The sequence below is a fragment of the Chiloscyllium plagiosum genome, chromosome 17 (assembly GCF_004010195.1).
Source record: "Chiloscyllium plagiosum isolate BGI_BamShark_2017 chromosome 17, ASM401019v2, whole genome shotgun sequence".
Lineage (NCBI taxonomy): Eukaryota > Metazoa > Chordata > Chondrichthyes > Orectolobiformes > Hemiscylliidae > Chiloscyllium > Chiloscyllium plagiosum.
The window spans coordinates 43,545,970-43,560,109 of NC_057726.1; the positions used below are offsets into that span (position 1 = coordinate 43,545,970).

Genomic DNA, 14,140 nt, shown 5'->3' on the forward strand with positions numbered 1-14,140 from the left:
GGGACTGCCATAGTGTTAAGGGTTTAGATGAAGAGGAATTTCTTAAGTGCGTACAAGAAAATTTTCTGATTCAATATGTGAATGTGTGAATGCACACACTAGAGAAGATGCAAAACTTGACCTACTCTTGCAAAATAAGGCAGGGTAGGTGACTGAGGTGTCAGTGGGGGAGCTGTATGGGACCAGCAACCATAATTCTATTAGTTTTAAACTTCTGATGGAAAAATATAGACCAGATCTAACAGTTGAAATTCTAAATTGGACAAAGGTCAATTTTGACAGTATTAAGCAACAAATTTCAAAAGCTGATTGGGGGGATATGTTCGCTGGTAAAGGGATGGCTAGAAAATGGGAAGGCTTCAAAAATGAGATAACGAGAGTCCAGAGACAGTATATTCCTGTCAGGGTGAAAGGAAAAGCTGGTAGGTATAGGGAATGCTGGATGACTAGAGAACTTGAAGTTTTGGTTAAGAAAACGAAGCATATATCAGGTATAGACAACAGAGATCGAGTGAATCCTTAGAGTATAAAGGCAGTAGGAGCATACCTAGGGGGAAATCAGAAAGACAAAAAGGGGACATGAGATAGCTTTGGCAAGTAGGGTTAAGGAGAATCCAAAGGGATTTATAAATACATTAAGTTCAAAAGGGAAACCAGAGAGAGAATAGAGCCCCTCAAAGATCAGCAAGGCAGCCTTTGTGTGGAAGCGCAGGAGATGGGGGAGATACCAAAAGAGTATTTTGTATCAATGTTTACTGTAGAAAAGGACATGCAAGATATAGAATGTGGATAAATAGATGGTGACATCTTGTAAAATGTCCATATTACAGAGGAGGAGGTGCTGGATGTCTTGAAATGCATAGAAGTGGATAAATCCCCAGGACCTGATTAGGTGTCCCCTTGAACTCTGTGGGAAGCTAAGGAAGTGATTGCTGGGCCCCTTGCTGAGATAGTTGTATCATTGATAGTCACAGGTGAGGTGCAGGAAGACTGGAGGTTGGCTAACGTGGTGCCACTGTTTAAGAAAGGTAGTAAGGAAAAGCCAGGGAACTATAGATCAGTGAGCCTGACATCGGTGGTGGGCAAGTTGTTGGAGGAATTCTGAGGGACAGGATTCAGTTGTATTTGAAAAGGCAAAGACTGATTGGGGATAGTCAGCATGGTATTGTGTGTGGGAAATCATGTCTCATAAACTTGATTGAGTTTTTTGAGAAGTAACAAAGAGGAATGATGAGGGCAGAGCGGTAGATGTGATCTATAGGGACTTCAGTAAGTCATCCAACAAGGTTCCACCTGGGAGACTGGTTAGTAAAGTTAGATTTCATGGAATACAGGGAAAATTAGCCATTTGGATACAGAACTGGCTCGAAGATAGAAGACAGTGGGTGGTGGTGGAGGGTTGCTTTTCAGACTGGAGGCCTGTGACCAGTAGAGTGCCACAAGGATTGGTGCTGGGTCCACTACTTTTCATCATTTATATAAATGATTTGGATGTGAACATTGCAGGTATAGTTGTTACATTTGCAGATGACACCAAAATTGGAGTTGTTGTGGTCAGCGAAGAAGGTTACCTCGGAGTACAATGGGATCTTGATCAAATGAGCTGGGGCGTGGCAGATGGAGTTTAATTTAGATAAATGTCAGATGCTGCATTTTGGAAAAGTAAATCAGAGCAGGACTTATACACTTAATGGGAAGGTCCTGGGGAGTGTTGCTAAAGAAAGAGACTTTGGAGTGCAGGTTCATAGTTCCTTGAAAGTGGAGTCACAGGTAGATAGGATAGTGAAGAAGGCATTTGGTATGCTTTCCTTTATTGGTCAGAGCATTGAGTATATGAGTTGGGAGGTCATGTTGCAGCTGTACAGGACATTGGTTAGGCCACTTTTGGAATATTGCATGCAATTGCGGTCTTCCTATTGGAAGGATGTTGTTAAACTTGAAAGGGTTTAGAAAAGATTTACAAGGATGTTGCCAGGGTTGGAGGGTTTGAGCGAGAGGGAAAGGTTGAATAAGCTGGGGCTGTTTTCCCTGGAACACCTGGGGCTGAGGGATGACATTCTAGAGGTTTATAAAATCATGAGGGGCATGAACAGGGTAAATAGGCAAGGTCTTTTCCCTGGTGTGCAGGATTCCAGAACTAGAGAGCATAAGTTTAAGGTGAGAGGGGAAAAATTTAAAAGGGATCTAAGGGTCAACGTTTTCACACTGAGGGTGCTGCGTTTATGGAATGAGCTGCCAAAGGAGGTATTGGAGGCTGGTACAATTGCAACATTTAAAAGGTATCTGGATGGGTGTATGAATAGGAAGGGTTTGGAGAGCTATAGGCCCATGCTGGCAAATAGTACTAGATTAGTTTAGGATATGTGGTCAGTATGGACGAATGGACCGAAGGGTCTGTTTCTGTGCTGTTCATCTCTATAACTAGGGGCTGTCTGCTTCCAAAGCACCACCAGGCCATGGTCATCTGATCAGGGGCACTTCAAACATTGTCATCAAGCAGTCGTCCCTTAGTTCAGAATCCATCAGCCCCATTTTGCTTTTGATCTCATTGTACAAAACAAAAACAAGGTCACTATGTATATAATTCATAATGTGCTCCAGAAATATTATTTTTGAAACTGCATCCCTCTCTTTGATCAACCACTTAAACCAATTGGTTTGAAACAATTTAATTTTTAGTCCACATTCCAAAAATAAAAGAATTAAAGTAGAGTGATGGAGTCATACAGCACAGAATCAGACCCTTCAATCCAACTTGTCCATGCTGACTAAGTTACCCAAACTAAATTAGTCCCATACAATATAGAATCAATGTCGGTCAAAGAGTACAGTAACGATTGTCAATTCAGATCGAAGTCAGTGACTACAAGAGAAACCGAGACACCTTCCTTTGTGGAGAGAGTTTATTAACTTAGCCTTACAGCTCCTTCCACACACCAGTGTCCCATCTTTGTATCAACCTAATCAACCAATCAATTAACTTCAATCTTTTGCTTCACTACCTGCTTCATGAAAATATTCCCCTCTTTTCCCCTCTTTTCAAAAAACTTTTGAAGACTTATAAACAATCATTGTTTAATGGTGGCATTCCTCCATTCACTGCCCCCTCCTGGCACAGATATTACTTTGGTGCTAATGTTTGGTTGTGATTTCTGGGGTATTTTCCTGTGGCTCTTCATCTCTCCCATGTTCAATGAGCCATTCATCTGCCATAATCTTGATCTTGTAATTGTACACCTTATGTGTATGTGAGGTGCATGGTGCCTCCGCAGTTTCAATGACTTGTTCTGTTCTGTCAGTGCGTAATCAGTGCCAATTAAGAGTAATAGTTTGGTTTCCATGCTGTAAAATTATTGTTTTTCCATCACTACTTATAACATTATCCAGATCTTTCCAGCCTTTCTGTCATTCGTTTTTGTAGTGTCCCCAAATTAAAATTGATTTTTGATTATCTAATGCATTCTTGAAAAGCTCACCATATTTTAACTGAAGGCTCAGCCCTAATGAATACTCTTCTCCATGAATACAGGGCATTAAGTGCCGTGAAAAAGTGGAGCTAATTGTAGTCCTTTCACAAACTGGAATAGCATTTCCTGACATACCTGTTGACACAGATGAAGTTAAAGACTTGGGATGATGGGAGATATAAGAACAAAACATACAGTAAATGTTGTAAAATAAATAATTTAAGTACATGATTTGATTTGGTTTGATTTGATTTATTATTGTCATATATACCTGTGGATAGTGTTATGTTTTGTGTGCAGTATGGGCAGATCATACCATACAAAGTGCATTAGGGTAATAGAACAGAGCAAAGGATACAATGTTACAGCTGCAGAGAGAAGTTGCATAGAGAATGCGATCACTATTAAATGTAAATTTGAGAGGTCCATTTGGAAGTCTAACAACAGCAGGGAAGAAGCTGTACTTGAATCTATTCATATGTGTACACAAATTTTTAATGTCTTCTGTCCAGTGGAAGTGAATATAATCAGTGTGGGAGGCGTCTTTGATTTTGTTGGTTGCTTTCCCAAGGCACCAGGAAGTATGGATGGATTCGATGGATGAACTGCTAGTTTCCATGATGGACTGAGCTGTACTCGCAACTCTCTGTAGTTTATTGTGATCTTGGGAAGAGTAGTCATGATTTGGAGATGCCAGTGTTGGACTGGGGTGTACAAAGTTAAAAATCACACAACACCAGGTTATAGTCCAACAGGTTTAATTGGAAGCACTAGCTTTCGGAGCGACCTGATGAAGGGGCGGCACTCCGAAAGCTAGTGCTTCCAATTAAACCTGTTGGACTATAACCTGGTGTTGTTTGATTTTTAACTTTGGCAAAAGTAGTTGCTAAACAACGCTATGATGCATCCAGAATGGATATTAGCAAGAAGACTTGAGGACATGCTGAATTTCCTTAGCCTCCTGAGAAAGTAGAGACATTATCAAGCTTTCTTGACTATTGTGTTGGCATGGGTAGACCAGCACTGATTGTTGGTGACCATCACTCTCAGGAACTTGACGTTCTCGGCCATCTCTACCTCAGCACTATTGATGCAGACAGCAGTGTGCCCTTTGCTTCCTGAAGTTGATGGCCAGCTCCTTCATGTTGCTGACATCGGTAGAAAGATTGTTGGCTTTACACCATGCCCCTCAGCATTCAGTCTCTTTCCTGTATTCTGAAATGTCGGTGGTGTCGTCAGCAAACTTGTAAATGGGAGTTGGGGTGGAATTTGGCAACACGGTCATGAGTGCATAAGGAATGTAGTAGGGGGCTGAGTAAGCAGCCTTGTGTCGCATTGGTCTTAAGGATTATGGTGGAGGAGGTGTTGTTGTCTCTTCTTACTGATTGTTGTCTGTGGGTTGGGAAGTCAAAGATCCGGTTACAGAGGGGGGAGCCGAGACCTAGGTCTCAGAGTTTGGAGATGAGTTTGTTTTGAATTATGGTGTTGAAGGCGGAACTTTAGATTTGAGAAAGTGTGTAAATATTAATCCATGTTTATGGTGGCAGGGAGGGGAGGAATACTTGTGGACGATGTTGTGTCAGGGTTTTAGGAATCTGGAGCAGCAATACAAAGCTGTCACAGAGCTGTTTCCTTATGTAGCACAGTGTAGGCAGAGTTAGTTTTGTTAAAGACTTTGTTAATGTCCCTTGCTCATGTGGAGACTCACTTTGGGCTGTTAGGCTATCCTCATGAATATTTTTTACATCGGTCTCCTTTATCACTAATCTCTTCCACAAGTATACACATGTCCCCTTATTCGACATCCTTTAGTAGGTTTCTTAACCTCTGAGAAGACGGATGGGCAAACTGCTGGTGTAGTTTTAGGATAATTAGTCTTTATTTTCATTAAACTCCTATTGCCTGATGCTAACAGTGTCTGATTAATATTTTGATAGAGAAATTAGGACTTCTTAAAGGAATTTAATATCATCCAGATTATGTAAAAGCCAAACCCAGACTTCCCAAAAACAATTGCCTTGTGTTCCTTGTCCCTTGTCCAGTTTCATTTAAGTTTGAAAATCATTTTTCACAGATGGCCTGCTGTACAGTAAGGGTATTTCACTTGTCGTCAGTGCTGATGAAATGATTTACTCCCATTATTTTATAGGAATCTCTGCTCTTTTTGGTGACTTCAAGTGTGTTCTCATCCACAAATCTAATGCAGGTAAAACTCTCAAAATTGCTAACCTTATTTCAGTACTTATTATTTGAAATATCAAGGTGACATATTAACACATCATCTGTGGGTGCACATCCACAGTCCAAGAGAATTGTATAGAATAATAACCCAATAGAATGCATGTTGGAACATAGAACATAGAACAATACAGCGCAGAACAGGCCCTTCGGCCCTCGATGTTGGGCCGACCTGTAGACTTTTCTCAGCTCGTCCCCCTACACTATCCCAAAATCATCCATGCGCTTATCTAAGGATTGTTTAAATCTCCCTAATGTGGCTGAGTTGAATACCTTAGCAGGTAGGGCATTCCACGCCTTTACCACTCTCTGTGTAAAGAACTTGCCTCTGACATCAGTCTTAAATCTATCACCCCTCAATTTGTAATTATGCCCTCTCGTACAAGCTGACGTCACCATCCTAGGAAAAATACTTTCACTGTCTACCCTATCTAATCATAGAACATTACAGCACAGTACAGGCCCTTCAGCCCTCGATGTTGCGCTGCTCTGTCATACTAATCTGAAGCCCATCCCACCTACATTATTCCATGTACGTCCATATGCCTGTCCAATGACAACTTAAATGTACTTAAAGTTGGCGAATCTACTACCATTGCAGGCAAAGCATTCCATACCTTTTACTACTCTGAGTAAAGAAACTACCTCTGACATCTGTCTTATACCTATCTCCCCTCACTTTAAAGTTGTGTCCCCTTGTGTTTGCCGTCCCCATTCTTGGAAAAAGGCTCTCCCTGTCCACCCTATCTAACCCTCTGATTATCTTGTATGTCTCTATTAAGTCATCTCTCAACCTTCTCTCTAACGAGAACAGCCTCAAGGCCCTCAGTCTTTCCTCGTAAGACATTCCTTCCATACCAGGCAACATCCTAGTAAATCTCCTCTGCACCCTTTCCAAAGCTTCCACATCCTTCTTATAATGCGGTGACCAGAACTGTACACAATACTCCAAGTGTGGCCGTACCAGAGCTTTGTACAGCTGCAGCATAACCTCCTGGTTCCAGAACTTAATCCCTCTATTAATAAAGACCAAAATACTGTCTGCCTTCTTAACAACCCTTTCAATCTGGGTGGCAACTTTCAGGGATCTGTGTACATGGACATCGAGATCTCTCTGCTCATCTACACTCCCAAGAATCTTACCATTAGCCCAGTACTTTGCATTCCGATTACTCCATCCAAAGTGTATCACCTCACACTTGTCCACATTAAACTCCATTTGCCACCTCTCAGCCCAGCTCTGCATCCTATCTATTGTCTGCAACCTACTACATCCTTCGTCATTATCCACAATTCCACCGACTTTAGTGTCGTCCGCAAATTTACTAACCCACTCTTCTAAGCCCTCATCCAGGTCATTTATAAAAATGGCAAACAATCCTCTGATTATCTTGTAGTTCTCTATCAAATCCCCCCTTAGCCTTCTTCTTTCCAATGAGAAAAGACCCAAGTCTCTCAGCCTTTCCTCATAAGACCTTCCCACCAGACCAGGTAACATCCTGGTAAATCTCCTCTGCACCCTTTCCAATGCTTCCACATCCTTTTTGTAAGAAAGTGACCAGAACTGTACACAATATTCCAAGTGTGGCCGCACCAGCGTTTTGGATAGTTGCAGCATGATATTGCGGTTCCGGAACTCAATCCCTCTACCAATGAAACCTAACTCACCGTATACCTTCTTAACAGCACTATCCACCTGGGTGGCAACTTTCAGGGATCTATGTACATGGACTTCAAGATCCCTCTGCACATCCATATAACCAAGAATCTTTCCATTGACCAAGTACTCTGCCATCCTGTTATTCTTCCCAAAGTGCATCACCTCCCATTTAGCTGCATTGAACTGCATTTGCCACCTCTCAGCCCAATTATGCAGTTTATCCAAATCCCCCTGCAACCTGTAACATTCTTCCAAACTGTCCACTACTCTACTGACTTTAGTGTCGTCTGCAAATTTACTAATCCATCCACATTTGCCTGCATCTAAGTCATTTATAAAAATGACAAACAGCAGTGGTCCCAAAACAGATCCTTGTGGAACAACACTAGTAACTGGACTCCAGACTGAATATTTTCCATTAACCATCACTCGCTGCCTTCTTCCAGAAAGCCAGTTTCTAATCCAAAGTGCTAAATCACCCTTAATTCTATGCCTCTGCATTTTCTTCATCAGCCTACCATGAGGAACCTTATCAAAGGCTTTACTGAAGTCCATGTATACCACGTCAACTGCCCTACCCTCATCTACATGCTTGGTCACCTTCTCAAAAAACTCAATGAGGTTTGTGAGACATGACCTGCCCTTGACGAAACCATGTTGACTATCTCCAATCAAATTGTTGCTTTCAAGATGATTATAAATCTTATCTCTTATAATATTTTCCAAAACCTTTCCTATAACAGAAGTAAGGCTCACTGGTCTATCATTACCTGGGTCATCTCTACTGCCCTTCTTGAACAAGGGCACAACATTTGCAATCCTCCAGTCCTCAGGTACTAAACCCGTAGACAATGACCGACTCAAATATCAAAGCCAAAGGCTCTGCTATCTCCTCCCTAGCTTCCCAGAGAATCCTTGGATAAATCCCATCTGGCCCAGAGGACTTGTCTACTTTCACTCCTTCTAGAATTGATAACACCTGTGCGTCACTAACCTCAATCCTTTCTAGTCTAATATCTCGTACGTCATTTTTCTCCTCTACAATATTCTCCTTTTCCTGAGTAAACACCAATGAAAAATGTTCATTTAGCACCTCTCCGATCTCTACAGGGTCCACACTCAACTTCCCACTTCTGTCTTTGACTGGCCCTATTCCTACCCTAGTCATCCTTTTATTCCTCACAGACCTATAGAAAGCTTTAAGGTTCTCCTTTTTTCTATTTGCTAAAGACTGCTCATGTCCTCTCTTTGCTCTTCTTAACTCTCTCTTTAAATCCTTCCCAGCTGATCTGTAACTCTCCATCCCCTCATCTGTACCATCTTGCCTCATCAACACATAAGCCTCTTTCTTCTTCTTAACAAGAGATGCAATTTCTGTAGTAAACCACGGTTCCCTTACCTAATCACACCCTCCCTGCCTGACAGGGACATACCTATCAAGGACACGCAATATCTGTTCCTTAAACCAGCTACACATTTCCATTATCTACATCCCCTGCATTTTGCTACCCCATTCTATGCATCCTAATTCTTGCCTAATCGCATTATAATTGCCCTTGCCCCATCGATAACTCTTGACCTGTGGCATCTACCTATCCCTTTCCATTGCTAAACTAAATGTAACAGAATTATGGTCACTCTCACCAAAGTGCTCACCTACAACTAAATCAAACACCTGGCCTGGTTCATTACCAAGCACCAGATCCAGTGTGGCCTCCCCTCTTGTCGGCCCTTCGACATACTGTGTCAGGAAACCCTCCTGTACACATTGGACAAAAACTGATCCATCCGACGTACTAGAGTTATAACATTTCCAATCAATGTTGGAAAAGTTAAAGTCCCCCATAATGACCACCCTGTTCCTTTCACTCCTACCTAGGATAATGTTGCTAATCCTCTCTTCCACCTCCCTGGAACCCTGCGGAGGCTTATAAAAAAACTCCAAGATGTGTGACCTCTCCTCTCCCGTTTATAACCTTAGCCCACACTACCTCAGTAGACGAGTCCTCATCAAAAGTTCTGTCAGCCACTGTTATACTATCTTTCACTAACAAGGCCACGCCTCCCCATCTTTTACTGCCTTGCCTGTTTTCAATGAAAGATCTAAACCCTGGAACCTGCAACATCCATTCCTCACCCTGCTCTATCCATGTCTCTGAAATGGCCACAACGTTAAAGTCCCAGGTACCTATCCATCCTGCAAGCTCACCTACCTTATTTCGGATACTTCTGGCGTTGAAGTAGACACACTTCAAACCACTTCGCTGTCTGTTAGCATATTCCTGTGACCCTGAAATCCTGTCCCTTTCCTTCCTACTCTCATCCTCCTGTGCACTGTAACTACACCTCTGGTTCCTATCCCCCTGCTGAGCTCATTTAAACCCACCTGAATAGCACCAGCAAATTTCCCACCCAGGATATTAGTCTTTATGAATAGTGTTGGACAAGCCATGTATTCCATCATACTCCTGACTTGTGCCTTGTAGACAATGGACAGGCTTTGAGAGTAAGAAGATGGGTTACTCACTGTAGGACCTGCTTTTGTAACCCCTAATAATGGTCAGTCCAGTTCAGTTTCTGGTCAATGGTAACCTCCAGGATATTGATGATGGGCGATATATCCAAGTCTTTCTCTAAGGAGTCGTGAATGGCATTTAACATTGTGTTGTTATCAGTGAACAGCTCCACTTCTGACATTATAATAGAGAGAAGCTCATTGATGATGGATTTGAAATAGTTCGGCTGAGGACACTACATTAGGGAACCCCTGCAGAGATGTCCTGGAGCTGACATGACTGACCTCCAACAAACACAACCACCTTTCCTGTGCCAGACATGACTCCAACCAGCAGAGAGCTTCCCCCGATTCTAATTTACTTCAGTTTTGCTAGCGTTTCTGAATGCCATATTCAGCCAAATGCAGCCTTGATGTGAAGGGCATTGATTCTCATGACACCCCGAGCATTCAGATTGTTTTTTAATTCATTCATGGGATGTGGGCATCGCTAGCTGGTCCAGTATTCATTATCTGTGGTTGCTCTTGAGAAGGTGATGCTGAGCTGCGTTCTTGAACTGGTGCAGACCATGTGCTGTATGGAGACCACCAATGCCATTAGGGAGGAATTCCAGGATTTTGACCCAGCGACAGTGAAGAAACAGCAAGTCAGAATTGTGAGTGACTTGGAGGAGAACTCGCAGGTGCTGGCGTTTCCATATATCTGCTGCCTTGTTCTTTGAGATAGGAGTCGTTGTGGGTTTGGAAGGTAATATTTAAGGAGCCTTGGTGAATTTCTATAGTGCATCTTGTAGATGGAGGGAGTGGATGCTTGCGGTTGTGGTGCCAATAAAGGGAGTTGGTTGGTTCTGGATGCTGTCAAGCTTATTGAGTGTTGGTGGAGCTGCACGAATCCAGGCCAATTGGGAATGATACTTCCTTTCCTGAGGAAATTGAGAGAATTTTCAGAATAGCTGTATTTCAATATTTTTACAATGTAATGAGTGTTTAACAGGCATGTTTGAAAATGATTAGAGCCAATGCAGAAACAATAATTACCATATCATTTGATAATTAGAAATGAAAATGCCTAATTGCAAACGTAGACAATTTTTTGGTTTCTTCAGCTGGTTGTCAAAGAGACCAACATTAGACTTTCTCCTCTGATTGAACATACAGATATTTGAGCACATAAAGATGGAAAAATGGTGTAGGAGGAGACCATTCAGCCCTTTGAATTTGTTCCACCATTTATTAAGTCATGGCTGATCTGATTATGGCCTCATTGCCGCTTTCCAGTCTATCTGTAATATCTTTTGAATCTCTTATTAATCAAGAACCACTTCAATAACTCTCTGCCTCTTGTGGAAGTGCTGGTATTGGACTGGGATGGACAAAGTCAGAAGTCACACAACACCAGGTTATCATCCAACAAGCTTGTAATTTCAAATAACCTGTTGGACTATGGCCTGGTGTTGTGTGACTTCTGACTTTATCTGCCTCTTGCCATTCTTTGATGCTTTCCTATATACAGGTCCATAGTCACAATATGATGTTCTATGTCATTTCCTGATTCATCAACTACCATACTACATTGCTACAGTTCCTCATTCAAGTAGCAATCTTTAGACACATGGTACAGGTGCTTTGTTGCTGTCTGCCACCTGATGCTAATATCCTCCATTAAGAGTGTGTTGTATAGTTGCCAACATTCAATTTTTATGCCTTCATTATACATTTCATGGCATCACACAAAAGCTGCATGCACTGTCCTGTATTGGTGAGGATTATATACACTAGAGTTTAGAAGAACATGGGGAGGATCTCATAGAAATGTACATAATTCTAATAGGACTAGACAGGATAAATGCAAAAACGGCATTCCTGATGACTGGGGTCATAGTCTCAGGAAATAGCATAGGTCCTTTAGGACTGAAATGATGGGGGCAATGTCTTCAGCCAGAAGTGGTGAACCTGTGGAATTCTTGGCTACAGAAAATAGTTGAGGCCGAAATATTGTATGTTTTCATGAAGGCAATTTATATACTACTTAGGGCTGAAGAGTATGGGAAGAAAGCAGGAACAGTGTACTGAGTTGGACAATAGGCTATGATCATACTGATTGGCAGAACAGGCTCAGGGTCAAATGATGTGCTGCTGCTCCTGTTTACTATGTTTCTATGTCCTTTATCAATCCCAATATACTATAGGTTGAATGCAATGATACCAGAGTGTGGCAGACCTATGTCTGACCTCTGACTATGCAACACACTGAGAAAATGAGATCAATAAGCTAACAATAATCATCAACATCAAACTGTAATATACAGTGGAATCATGTGACTTTACAGAACTTTCCTTGAAAGTTTTATTTCATAAACAAATACACTGAATTAACAATATATGTTTCATTAAAAAGTCTTCGAGGTAACTGCCTGAGATGCAGTGTAGGAAGAGGGGAGCTGTTCTGTTGGAGCAATGAGATGACACTTCTGGTATTTTCCATATGAAGAAGTAACATAGGACATATTCTCAGTGTTAAATTAGATAGAACTAAACAGATAACACCTTTGCAACCATTGGCAATGTGATCTGTTCTTTGCTCTGATGCTGGAGTTATGAATATAATAGATTTTGATGTTGCAAAGTCCTTCTTCCCCCTTCTTCCTCTTCCAGCAGCTTTTTCCACTCCACAAAGCCTCTGTTCATTCTCCCAGTCATGCTTGATTCCAAGAGGAGTGCCAAATTATGCATCCATGTCTGGAAACAACTGTGGTGTTCACAAGCTTTGAAATCAGCAGAAAGTACCTGAGAACCTGCCATTAGTTTTTGGAATAACTTGGATAACTATAGAAGCTGCAACAGCCAGAAGAATTAAACAAGCAACTAACCTGTAAGTCAATGACAAAATATTCCAGTACCACTTATTGGAAATCACAAGGTTAAGGGAGGGCGTCACCTTGCGTGCTGACATCCAAAATGGTGGTGCTGTTGTCCAATCAGCATTGCATGTTGATTAATTAAATAATCTGCCTGCTTTGTATACTTGTACAGGATGTTAATTTCACACGCACTCATTCCTTTGCAAATGCATTTCCAGTACTCTCTGTTGTAAGTCACTGGTAATATTATCACTAGACTGTTAATTCAAAGACACAATGTAATTTTCTGGGGACCCGGCTTTGAATCCTGCCATAGTAGATGGTGGAAATTGATTCTAATTTTAAAAATTGGGATAACGAGTCTAATGATGGCCATGAATCCATTGTTGGCTATTGCTAAAATCCATCTGGTTCATTTATGTGCTTTAGGGAAGGAAACTACCTCAACTGGTCTGGCCCTAATATGACTCCACAGCCAGAGCAAAGTGGTTGACTCTTAATTGTCCTCTGGGGAAAGGCAATAAATGCTGGCCCAACTACGACACTCACATCTCATGAATGAATAAAACAAAATGCGCATATGTGGCAGATGTCATTTGGGTCTCTAATGGACCTTGCAATGACCCATAGAAAGGACGCTACAGTATTTCATTTCAAGCCCTATATTTCCACTTGAGTATGAGTTATGATAATTGCAGGGTGAGGTCATATGGGTTCTTTCCTGTCATTTTGTTGCTTACTTGCCAAGAGAAGTGGGTGACTGTGGGGACACCTCAAGGTAGAGGCACCCACTGAAGACTGCAAAAATGCCTCAAATGATCTGTGGCCACAGCTGCCAGGTGAAAACATCTCCACTGTCCTGCAAGTGTGATTTCCGGGTGGCTGGATGGAATTAGAGAAGGCCTTGCTCACACAGCCTGCCTTTCCTACCCCAGCTTGCTGCTGGAAGACTGTTACCTGACAGGCCTTGAGACCTTGGTCTTAGTGAGCCTCTGCTACAGTCTCAAAGTTGCCCCCATTTGGACATCCAACTGCTATGGATGGATTATCCTTGGGGGGAGGTTTGCTAGTGCTCTTGAGGGGGGTTTAAACTAACTCTGCAGGGGCATGGGAACCAAGACTGTAGCTTTAGGGATACTGGACCTGGAGTGTACGGAGGTTAGGAACATGGCATCAATCTCAAAGGAGGGTGCCTGTAAACAGGAAAGTGGCTTGAAGTGTGTATACTTCAATGCAAGAAGTATACGAAATAAGGTAGGTGAACTTGCAGCGTGGGTTGGTACCTGGGATTTCGATGTTGTGGCTATTACGGAGACATGGGTAGAACAGGGACAGGATTGGCTGTTGCAGGTTCCAGGGTTTAAGTGTTTTAGTAGGGGCAGAGGTGGGGGTAAAAGAG

General features: G+C 42.1%; 2 long non-coding RNA genes across 3 annotated transcripts in view; both read left to right on the forward strand.

Moving 5' to 3' along the window:
* The window catches only part of LOC122558420, a 430,190-nt gene that overhangs the window by 40,416 nt on the left and 375,634 nt on the right, over positions 1 to 14,140 (forward strand). The window lies entirely within an intron of this gene.
* The window catches only part of LOC122558419, a 41,976-nt gene that overhangs the window by 16,318 nt on the left and 11,518 nt on the right, over positions 1 to 14,140 (forward strand). The window contains exons 2-3 of one of the 2 annotated variants that reach the window (XR_006314125.1): positions 5,617 to 5,673; positions 12,536 to 12,752. This is a non-coding gene — a long non-coding RNA (uncharacterized LOC122558419). Of the gene's footprint in view, positions 1 to 5,616; positions 5,674 to 12,535; positions 13,026 to 14,140 lie in introns of those variants that run through there. The other variant, XR_006314124.1, reaches the window with a different exon arrangement.